Raw genomic sequence first — 11,732 nt, 5'->3', positions numbered from 1 at the left:
TGCACAGAATATATTTTGTCCTCAGGCGAGAATGAGAACCTTTTCTGTGACGGGTTTATTGGCCAATCACACTTTGTCCAGTTGGTGGGAAAAGTGAGTTCAGCAATAGAGCGAACTCGCTTCTGAGACCAGCTTGAAAGGATGTGATTGGAGCCGCTGGACGCCAATTTGACAGTTCGCAGTGCAACAGTGATCATCTAAGGAAGGAAAACAAGGGGGAAGAGGACTTTACCTCAGCACAGAACAAATACTCCTCCTAAAAACCAGGCAGACATCATGTCAAATATAACCCAACTTTTCTTTGATTTACACGACGAATGCAAACCAAAAATATGTTTCTGTCTAAAAACTCTTATGTCCACGCCTCTGATCATTGTATTCCTACAGGTAAAATCCACTCCTAGTGTTTAAATTTCATTTAATCCACAGCTGATTTCAGTTCATTAACACTCATTTCCTCTAGAGCGTTGAGAGGCTTTTGGGGAAATATGCAGGAAATCAGGGAATAACACAATTTAGGTCTTCCAACTGCCAAACCTTCATCATAAACACCCACATGCTAACATCTGACATCTGCTCTATGACGTATTTTAACATTTTTTACCTTGTTTATGATGTTTGACCCACAAATTTGCTGTTTTGTCCAAGCAGCAACCTCCAGGGCTGAAAAATGAAGCAAACAATGTAGAAAAGCGCCAAGAACTGCAGTTTCTCTAGAGGCTGAATCCAAAAACCAATCGATCCCCATAGACCCCCATGTTAAAATATGTTTTTTTGGTAGTGGAAATAAACATGTTTTCAGTCTGAAACAAAAAAATGATTGCCCTCTACCATCTTGGCAGTGTTCAACTCCTCCCAACAACCCAAAAATGAGGAAATAAAAGGGGAGCTGAGGTGGGGCATGTAAACATCTTTGGGCCTTGGACTGTCTGGTAACGACATGAAATGGTGACATCCAGAGCTTTAAAATGAAGCAAAAAATGCAGAAACGTGTCAAGAACTGCAGTGAGGCTGAATCTAAAAGCCGATCAATCCCCATAGACCCTCATGATAAAACATGTTTTCATACTAAAACAAAAACAGTTTACCTCATCGAGTCCAGCCATCACCATCTTGGCAGTGCTCAGGTCCTCCCAATCATCCAAAAATGATTTTTTTTTTAAAAATGGGGCATGTAAATGTCTTTGGGCCTTGGATTATCCTGTAATGACATAAACTAGTGACATCCAGGGCTGATAAAGGAAGCAGATAAAGCAAAAGTGCCAAAAATTGCAGTTCCTCAAACGGCCACTTGAGGCTGATTCCAAAAGCGAATCAATCCCCATTGACCCGTATGTTAAAAAGCTGAACTTTCTAGCAGAAATAAACATGTTTACAACCTGGTGCAGAAAATACTTTTGGTCTCTGTAGCTTATTCACCTGTTCATGGCTACTGTACAGAGGGTAAGTTTTTATATAACTCACCCATTTAGGTTATATTAATGCCTAAAGTTATGCATAATTAGAGCATGGCGGCTTTGAATAACAGGTCAGTACCACCTCAGCTCCACTCATGCTCCTCAACTTTGCTGATTTTTGGATTATCCAGTGGTTTTGGTTCAGTCTCTACCCTGTAACAGTGTCAGCTAAGTCATAGCAGGCAGTTATTTTAATCAAATGGACATTTAGTCACTAAAGAACCACATGTTCCTCTTAGGTAGAGACCAAAATGAGGTGAAAAGAGAGTAAGTCTTGGACTTAATTTCATCAGGAGACACAAACAAATACTAACATTACGTTGTGTCAACTGAATGTGTAAATAGACCACTGCTTTCTTAAATGTTTTTTCAAATGAAGAAATTCTCTGACTCATCCAAGTAGCCCCAAACTTCATATAAAAGGGTCAAGTCAGAAAAAAACGTATCTTTCCTCGGACGGTAATGGCTTGTGGAGTGTTTGTGGCCTCGACCAAACAGTCACAGACTCTTGACACAGGAATAGCCCAGATGTGAGAAAAAAGTAGGCCACATTTTGTTCTCTGAGCTGTTTCATTCTTCACACAACTGCTTCGTCCTTTTCATCCAAGCACAACACAATACATGCCTCTGAGGAGAGTCTTAAAGGGAGGATTCTGGAGGCATGGAGGGATGACAGTTCTTTTTGGAAAACCAAAAAGCACAAAGTTAACCGAACAGAGAGACAAACAAGGACTAAGACAGCTGACATGTCCCTCACAAACAAAACAACCAAAGAAGTGCAAGCTGACCACAAGCAGATCAACTAAAGGCATACAAACCAACAAAAGGGACACAAACCAACCTCAGACAGACAAAATATAGCAAAAGAGACAGAATGTAACCACAAACACACACAAAACAACCAAAAACATGGATGATACAACAAAAGATGTGAAATGACTCCAAAGGGAACCAACCAGAAACAGATTAAAAATGACAACAAGCATGTGCAAAACGACCAATATGAGACGCAGAATGAACACAAACAATTCATTTAAAGAAAAACAGATGGAAAACGACTTTAAAGAGACAAACAAGAACCTCTATGGGATGCAAAACGATCACATACAGACAAAACAGGAGATGCAAACGTAATCTATCTAGTCTGCCGCACTTTTCAACATCTTTTCAGAAGTGGGAATCTATATGTAAAAATGACAGTGAGGTTAAACACTGGCTACCACACACAAACATCTGATTTTTACTGAACCTTTCAGCAGCTTCTGGTGGAGAAATCTGGAATGGAATCTTGAATTTACAGCCCTTTTTTCACTCCGTCAGAGTAAAACATCTGAGGAAGAATCTTTTCCATTACTTCCCAAGTTTAATCTGAAGCTGAAAGACTCTCTGGATGTTTTCTGAGACCGTCACACACTGCAGGACAAGATAACGGGATGGCCTATCTGAAGACATCGCCATCACTCAGTGACAAGCCTCTGACGATGTCTTCTGCAGAGCTGCTGCAGTCTCTGTGCTCACAGGAGGACTTCTTTGTTAAACCATTAACACGGACTACATGCAGACTCTGCTTCCTGTTGTACACGCTGGCAGAAAGAAGAGAGGTGTAACTAAAGTGTTATTTCTTGCTTGTTACTCTTCACCCGGAGATGGAAGCTGGGTGTGGCGCAGCACAAACCGACCATGCATGGTCTATCATCCTCTGCCAATCATGCCCCTGGAATAAAGGGATAAATCTGTGGGGATCCTCTGCGATGCCAGATAAGACTGTCACGTTAGATGGCGAAGGAGAAAATGAGGTGAGATAAAAACGCTGCGTTCCACTTCATTTGCCCCGTCGGCCGAAGCTTCACGGCGGTAATTTGACGAAGCGCGGCTCAAATGGGGGGCACATGATTTAAACGGCCTCCGCGCTGAGATCACTGCGTGGTTTTTGCTGTAAAAAATGGTCATCCTCACTTAGCACCGGTCGGGTGAATCATTGAGATCCTGGGACGCACATGAAACATCTGCTGTTACTGTCTGCCGGTGCTTTTACAGCTTTTAAACCTGCCTCTGAGTTAGTCAGAAGGTTGCTCTGTCCTATTGATTGAGTCGTGGGGGCGGCTCAGTGGGCCAGCGGTGGGAACTGTCGGCTCGCAGTGGGACGGTTTGAAGCTGCTATTGGCTCAGACCTTTTTCTGTGCAGTTTACATGTTCTCCCTGCATCTGCTTCCTCCCACCATCTAAAGTCATGTATGTTAGGTTAACTGGTACATCTGTGTCTATGGATGGATGGATTGAAGTGTTCCCCACCTCTGGCCCAATGATATCTGGAATAATCTCCAGCCCCCATAATAAGCCCCTATAAAATAAAAAAGGTAGTTGATGAAATGATGAATTATTGATTGACAAATAACAGTAACCTTAATCCGTTCTTTAGACTTTGTGAGCTTCATCGTCAGTTATCACCAAGCTGCAACCTTTATGGCTAAAAAATGAAGCCAACCTAGAAGTGTTAAATCTGCAGCTCTTTGGATGACCACATGGAGCCGCTCCAAACTAAGATCAAACCTACAGGGAGAGGCGATAGTGCTGACCACGATGACGGTCTCATAGGCTTCACCACGTATATGAGGTCCTCAACTTACATCTGAGTTCCATTTCTACAGATCGATTTTCGCCGTAAGTCGTAACTTAGATGAAAAATGTAAACAAAGTCGTTCCGTGCGTTAAGATATCAATTAGTCCTCATAAAGTCATGAAAACCAGCAGAGAACCAGATAAAGTCTCACTCATTCATCACAGAGGGTCGCTACAATATGTTGACCTGTTTTTACAACTTCACCCATGTTGGTCGGTGTTTCTGTTCCCAGCGTTTTATTCTGTCTGTTAGAGTTGAATTTGAGAATATATTTATCATAATCAAGCCCTAGGGCATTAACTGATTGTATATAGTGTCTTTATAGAATAATCTTCATTACATACCCACACACACACATCTTGCTCCTCTAGTCAGTATATTTCCACTCTTACAGCTTAGCACACCCCCTTGTGTAACTCGAGCTATTTCTTATCTTATGCTATGTTTTCGTTTCTGCTTGTGTATAAAATAAACTTCGTATGGGAGCAGTCTTTGTAGCTCGCACTAATGTGTCTTGTTACACTGTGCTGTTACCCTTGCAAGTAAAAAGTTACAGTCTCCGTGTCTTTCTGGTTCGGTGAATATCTTCATTTGATATGTGGGAGCTCTCAGCGGAGCTACACTCTGACACTGTCTAATTTCACTTCCATGGAGACGGCTTTCCTTTTCTTCCAAGCATCAAAAAAATCTGACTTACGCTGGGAGCCATAATGAAGGTAAAAAGTTAGTGAATGCAGCACAATCCAGCACTCGATTTAAGGCCGAGAGGTCTCGTTGCCCAAATGACATTTTTGGGCCACCAACATACGTCAATTTAGACATTTTTAGGAGCCAAAATCAACTTTTAGTGACCAAAAAAATTAATCCTACTTTTTTTTGGGGGGGGGGGGGATCCATTTCCTCCTCCATGTCAACTTGTTAGCTGGAGCCGCCGAGCTATCACTGGTCGCTGGGCAAAGTGTGCCTTAAAACCCCCCATGGCCGTGAAAAGTCACCTACGAATGAGCAGCGCATTGTCCGGAGCTCCTAGCGGGTGACTGGGACGTTGACAGCCGGAACAGGTGCGGTTTGTCCCGGGCAGATGAGCAGCGAGGAGCGGCAGGTGTTAGCCGAGCAGCTAGCGGGGGATAGCTAGCCAGCCGGGGAGTCTGAGCAGTCTGTGACCGGGGAGAGCAGCCGGCGGACCCGCGGGTTAAAAATGACAGCTCCGGTGACTTGGTGCTTTCCGTTCGCGGTGCTCAGGCTCAGTTGGTGCTGTCCTCTGCATGCTGCCACCACATTCTGGGCTGGTTCTGGATCCGACGGAGTCTCGCGATGTTAATGACGTTAACATCAGCGACAATAAAGTGTTCAAATTTGAAATTAAATCTGCGGATCCGTGGAAAATTGCCATCCCTGAAACTTGGATTTGGAGGTCAGTAGCCCAAATCAAAATATTTGGGCCCCTAACCAGCGTGTTTTTTGTCATTTTTAGTCGCCAAAATCGGTTTTTAGTCGCAAATGGCGACCTGGCGACCGTCTAAATCGAGCGCTGCAATCCACGGTGGAGTACAACCAGAGAATGGAAACAAAGCCGTCTGATAGCGCCGTGTGACGACGTATTCATCTGCTCTGCTCATCAACTAGTTCCATGTAACTAGTTCTGACGACAAAACGCTGTAGGTCAATAACATAAACCGAGGACCTCCTGTACTATCAATGCCTAACAAATTCATATTTTTGCTGACTTTAATTGACATTCAATGACTATATTTTCAGCATATAAGCAACTCTACTTGATCTCCTGGAGCAGTTAGGTCTGGGACTGAATAGTTAAGCAAGTATTGAAGTGCTAAAACCTGCAGTTCCTCCAATGACCACTTGAGGCTGGCCTTTTAAAGGAATTTGCATAGACTCCCATGTTCAAAAATCCAACTTTACAGCCTGGAACAAAGACAGTTTTGATCTCTACAGCTACATCTCTACATGAGGTAAATTTTTATGTAATTTTTTTTAGAACTCAGTTAAATTATAAAACGGAACGCTATCGCAAGTCATTCATTCCATCTGCCATAAGACTTTAGAACACCAGCATCACTGGCTGATGTTTACACAAAAATGGACTGTTTCACACAATCCCTTACTACATAATATGCACAGTTCTCTCGTACTTCACATCATTCCATAAGCCACCTTTCCCTTCCTACACTCCTGGGCATATTGTGGTTGTTATTATGATTAACATTATATTGTTGTTTATTGTTCCTATTGTTGTATGATGTATGCTGCTGTAACATGGGAAATTTCCCTGGAAACGGGGAGTAATAAAGGATTGTCTTATCTTATCTTAAAAGCGCCGATGGTTTTGCATAATTAAGGGTGTGAGTGGCAGGTCCGTAGGGACACTGTAGCGTTGCTGGAGTGTTTCACTATACAGCCCATGTACATTTTCAAGCTCCACAGCATTCATTCATCACTAAAGTGTGTGTCAAGCAAGAGAACCAAATAAAAACAAACGGTCAGTGTTGCTGCATTGACATTTAAAGTGTGTTGACTGATTCACACCACCCACTCCTAGCCTGAGCAACATGCAAGAAAGCATTTCACCTTTAAAGTCGCTGCTGGTCGAGTCTGAGCAGCACAGTTAAATTAGCTTTTGTCTCTTGTCTGTATGTGAACCAGAAAAAATGAAAAAGCCGCAAAACATCCTTTCATGTTTTGCTGCTTTTTAAAACATCCAAGTCCAGTTGATTTCTACTGAAGCTCCTATGATGAGCTTAAAAGTTAGTATTAGCAAATACAATAGAATAACTTCAAACCTTGTTGGCGCTCTTGTTTATGCCTCATTCATCATTATTAATGCTGAAGTCTATCACTGTTGGGATCTATTGTTTGTTTGTACCAGGCTGTAAACATGTTTATTTCTACTCTAAAGTTGGGCTTTTTGACATGGGGGTCGATGGAGGTTGACTCACTTTTGGAGGCAGTCTCGAGTGGTCATTTGAGGAACTGCAGTTTTTGGGACTCAAGCATTATTACTGTCACTTTTCAGCATTGGAGGTCTCTCCTTCATGTTGTCACAGGACTCTCCATGGCCAAGAGATGTTTTTGTAGCCCACCTCGCTCTGCCTCTTTGCTAATCTTTGGATTAGCCAGGAGTTCATGCCAGAGCTACCACACTGAGATTTAAAACTGCTCATCAATAAACCGACTGATATACAGCTAGTGATCATCCTCTTCAGTACCTCAATCCACTGTGTGTTGTGACTTTTCATAATTCCTTCTTTCACTTGAAATCAGGCCTTAGAGAAAACAAAGAACCACTGCAGATCCAGCAGCTCGTCTGGATTATCTGCCTCTCTGTGTGTTCAGGGTCCTGGAGGACGTTAAAACACAAGCGGCGAAAATGACTGAAAAGCAGTCAAATCAAAACACAACCTTAATTATGTGTTTGTTCTGATGGAAATGCACAGAGGCCCCTCCACGTCCCATCAGCGCCACCAGCAAACTACCACAGAGGAAAACTAAAGCGACGCTTCCAGGCACTGATTGCTCGTCAAGAAAAAACTGAAGGCAATCAGCGGCGTCCGCCTCGTTCCGCTAATCAGTCCACGGGCATGTGGGTTTGTGCAAAAAGCAAAAAACAACAACAGAGAGCAGAGACAGAATCACAATTATCAGTTTTTATATAATGCGGTAACAGCTGTCAGTGTTCAGAGCAGGGGAAGGCTGTTTGTTTTAAGTAGAAATAATGACGATGCCCCAAGGTCTCTGACTTCCATCTTGAGCGTTATGCAACTCCAGCTCTGACTGGGATTGGGAGACGTTTGATTCACAGAGTCCTGCATTACATAATTCAAGTGCAGAATGGAGACTTTCATGTATATTTCAGAGAATATCCATTATTTACCAAAGGAACTTGGCTTTCTCTCCCCCTCTTTTTCTGATGCGGCTCCTTTGGAGTTAATGAGGAGAGCGTCTTCTTGTGTGGAATCTCCCCGTGGCTTTGCTGCAGCGTTATTGTGTGTGAAAACAAAATCAGCTGTTGTCAGAAGATCATGCTGTTTCCTCCGTGAACATCTAATCAACAGTGCAGACACGTCGGGATGAAAAAACTCCAAACGGTGAGGTCACCGCTACAAAGCAGCAGCATCCGCACACACATACAAGAGAAATCCATTTTTCTGACTGCCTCCTTTTTTTGTAGTTTCACGCATGACTTCAAACAGTGTGAGAGAGCGACCGGGTTCCCATGGGGCCGACGCCACTGAATTAAACTCAGAGCCATGAAAGAGTGAAGCGGACAAGAGACTGCAAAACGCCTTTGAGGGAGGAAGTTGCTTACCAATTACGAGGCTAAAGTCAGAGATTACAGCGAGGAAAGGCGTCTGTGAACTGTAACAAACTGGTCCGTGCTACACACTGTATGTTGATTTAATATCTGAGAAGAAATGTGTTCCAGAATGCAAATACTTGGATCTGTTTATGTTATGCTTTAAATGCAAATGAGACCCAACTGTGGAAGTCAAAGAAACACACTTTTAGAAGCAGGCAGCACTGCTATGTAAATGTGGCTGTATGGTGGGAATTGTCAGATACAACAGCTTATATGATGTATGTGAATGTGTTCATCATCATCATGAATTTCTGGTAGCAGAAATACTGTGACGACTTGCCAAGACTATCACAGGAGCAGTTCCCCACTAAAGGGGGCAGAGTTTCCTAACCGTTGACTCTACAGTTCATCCACTAAACAAACAGGCATAAGTGACTGAAACAGCCGTCTATCGATGCTCATCCACCAATGCTGTCACCATTCCTGCTTCCTAAATGGATCTTTGCCTAACCCTGCAGCAGGTGGCAGGCAGGTGTTATGCCTTGCCAAAGGGCAACCCGCGATTTGGTCCAGGACTGCTATTCGCAGCTAACCCTCATATCTGAGTGCCGTTCCTCTATCTGTTAAAATATGGGCATTCAGTATGGGTATTCAAGGCATCAGTGAAATCCATCTGACTCTATGGATCCCACTCCTGGTCACTATTGAAGGCTGTCTCAAAAAGAATTGATGGGACTTAGAGCAGAATGTTAGGGATGATATGAATGATAGGGATGGTATGAAACATCTCCTCACCAACAAGTCACATCCACGGTGGTCAGCCATCATTAGACAACGTAGACCAGCCCTGGACGGACATGTGGAGACACAACGAAGCAGCTGGTGATTGTTATGGAAACCTAATACTATCAGAAGGACTGAAGGTTCTAGAAGAAGACACTGGTCTGGAAGGCAAAGAACTTTTGACTGCAACACTTAACAGAGGGAGCTGGAGGAAGAACTTTATTCATGTCACCGATTCCGTCGGATGAAACTGACAGACTGACTGAATGTGTGTTTGTCAAGAATTTACAAAAGAAAACTATTTCATCTCAAAGTGAGAATAGATTTCTACAAAGTAATGCCAGTTAACCCTTTATCGGTCAAGTGATCATATTTGGTAACTTTGGCATACGTTAAATATGGCGTTGCTCCGCCTCTCACTGAGGTGGACAAACATGTGGTTTCCACCCAGCTAGTCAGTGAAGATCACTCAATGTTACATCACACTATATCGTGGCATCTGACCAATCAACAGAGGCCTGGAACGGATCAAACTTTCTCTTTTCTCCAAAGTCTGTGGATGAAGTGATGCCCTCATCATGACTAGTGTCTACCATCTGTGGGGGTTAGGGTTATGATCTGGGGTTGGTCAGGTTCTCCAACGTTATGTTCCCAAAGAATGAGGTCAGCTGATACCTGAAGATACTGAAGGACCAGGTCTTTCCATCAGTGGAGGTTTTTTTTCGTGTTCCAAGATGATGATGCCAGGATTCATGGGCTCACACTGAGAATGATGGATCAGGGAGCAGGAGATGGATTTTCCTCCACAAAGTCCAGACCTCAGCCCCACTGAGGATCTTTGGGATGTTCTGGAGAAGACTTCAGTCCGACTCTGCCATCATCAATATAAGATCTTGGTAGAAAATTAATTCATCTCTGGACAGAAATAAATGCTGTGACATTGCAGAACTTATCGGCCAATGTGTCGTTCTCAGAGCTAAAAGTGGCCCAATGAAATATTAGAGTGCAGAATTTTCACTTGACATTCTTGTCAAAACAGCCTAATTAAATTTAACATGATTCAATGTTGAAAAGCAATAAATGGGAAAACTTCTGCTTCTTGTTGGTACTCTAAGCATCAATTATTGTCTTCTAACCAACCTCTGTTATATAATCTGGAAAAAAATCATCTAATTTATGACAGAGCAACATATTGACAGAAACAGAAGCATTTTGACTTTTTTGTGGTCATTTCACAAGATGCTGTTTTAATTATTTGTCGTCTTGTATTTGAGTGTTCTGTTGTAGAAACAGGAGGAGTTCAGCTCTTAAGGTTTCTCTTCTTTCTCACATTTTGAGCCTCCTGCCATCATCGTCTCCTCTCTCTCCATCGCCATCTGCCTCCCTTTTTAAGTTCCTCACTTCATTTAGCTCACCTCTGCCTCTTCTGCCGGCTCTTTTCTCTCATCTATGTGTCTCTCCATCCCTCCGCTATACTTTCAAAGCATCGTTAACAGAATCTGCAGCCGGTAAACCGAGCAGCTGCTGAGATGATAAAACGGGAGGAGAGGAGGGTCTACAGCGGCTTCATGTCTGTGATTGATGGATGGATGGCATGAAGAAGAAGGGCTGTTAGCCTCAGAGGGAACATTTGTGTTGGCCGTGATGGTTTGGAGCCTCAGCATCAACAAAGAGCATGAAAGCTGCTCTGAATAAACTGAGGACTCGCTGCCACATTTCTGCTCTTTACAAGTTATTTTATGAAGAGTAAGAACTGGTAGGTGCTGCTAAAATAGGCTTCAACCCTCCTGTTCTTTTCATTCACAGGGACCAAAAAATATTGTTTCCTGGTCTAAAAAAATCCAAAAATTCAGCAAAAAAATCCTCCCAAAAAATCCTAAATATATCTAAAGTGATTCCATATTTATCAGTAAAACTTCTAATGTTTTCTTTATGAACATTCATAAAACAATCAACCAAATTACAGTAAAATTCTCGGGATTTTGGTTGATTTTTATGTGAATGTTATTAGATTTTCCAAAAATGTTGAAAATGTGGACATCAGAAGTTTCACTGTGAAAATACATTTTTTTCCCCACATTTTCAAACTTTAAAACGGGTCAGTTTTGATCCACAGGACGACACGAGGGTTAAACCAATCTAATTCATGCACGTATCAATGGAGCTCCTTCAGTTTGACAGCTTCATTTTAATGGTCTGACTTTGGAGTGAGTAAGGAATCCTCTGATAACTACCAGCGACGAGGCAGAGCTTTAAGGCAGGCTGGTAAAATAATTCAACAACAAATAAAAGACTGACGGGATGTTTTATTGGACCGATGAATCTTTCAGAGCGACTCACCGCAGGCGGAAGTGAGCAAATTCTGTTTTTGTTCTGATAATTCACCACCGGAGCGGCAATCGTTTAGTCCTGAGGTTTCTAAACGACATTAATCTGATTTTCTTTCTTTTCTTTTGAGGAAGACACTGCGGGGGGATAAAGGAACATTTTGAACTCAGATTTCTCCATCAGTTGATTTTATGTTACAAGTTTTCTCAATTCTCACGTATAATTATGC

General features: G+C 42.6%; 1 long non-coding RNA gene across 1 annotated transcript; it reads left to right on the top strand.

The window, feature by feature from the left end:
• The first annotated feature begins 5,001 nt into the window (after positions 1-5,001).
• On the top strand, positions 5,002-10,283 carry LOC127530266 (uncharacterized). The gene is made up of 2 exons (XR_007936725.1): positions 5,002-8,180; positions 8,264-10,283. It is a non-coding gene; the product is annotated as an uncharacterized LOC127530266 (long non-coding RNA).
• Positions 10,284-11,732: the final 1,449 nt, after the last annotated feature.

The sequence above is a fragment of the Acanthochromis polyacanthus genome, chromosome 16 (assembly GCF_021347895.1).
Source record: "Acanthochromis polyacanthus isolate Apoly-LR-REF ecotype Palm Island chromosome 16, KAUST_Apoly_ChrSc, whole genome shotgun sequence".
Lineage (NCBI taxonomy): Eukaryota > Metazoa > Chordata > Actinopteri > Pomacentridae > Acanthochromis > Acanthochromis polyacanthus.
The sequence above is the reverse complement of the archived record's forward strand: the minus strand, read 5'-3'. Positions and strand labels throughout refer to the sequence as shown.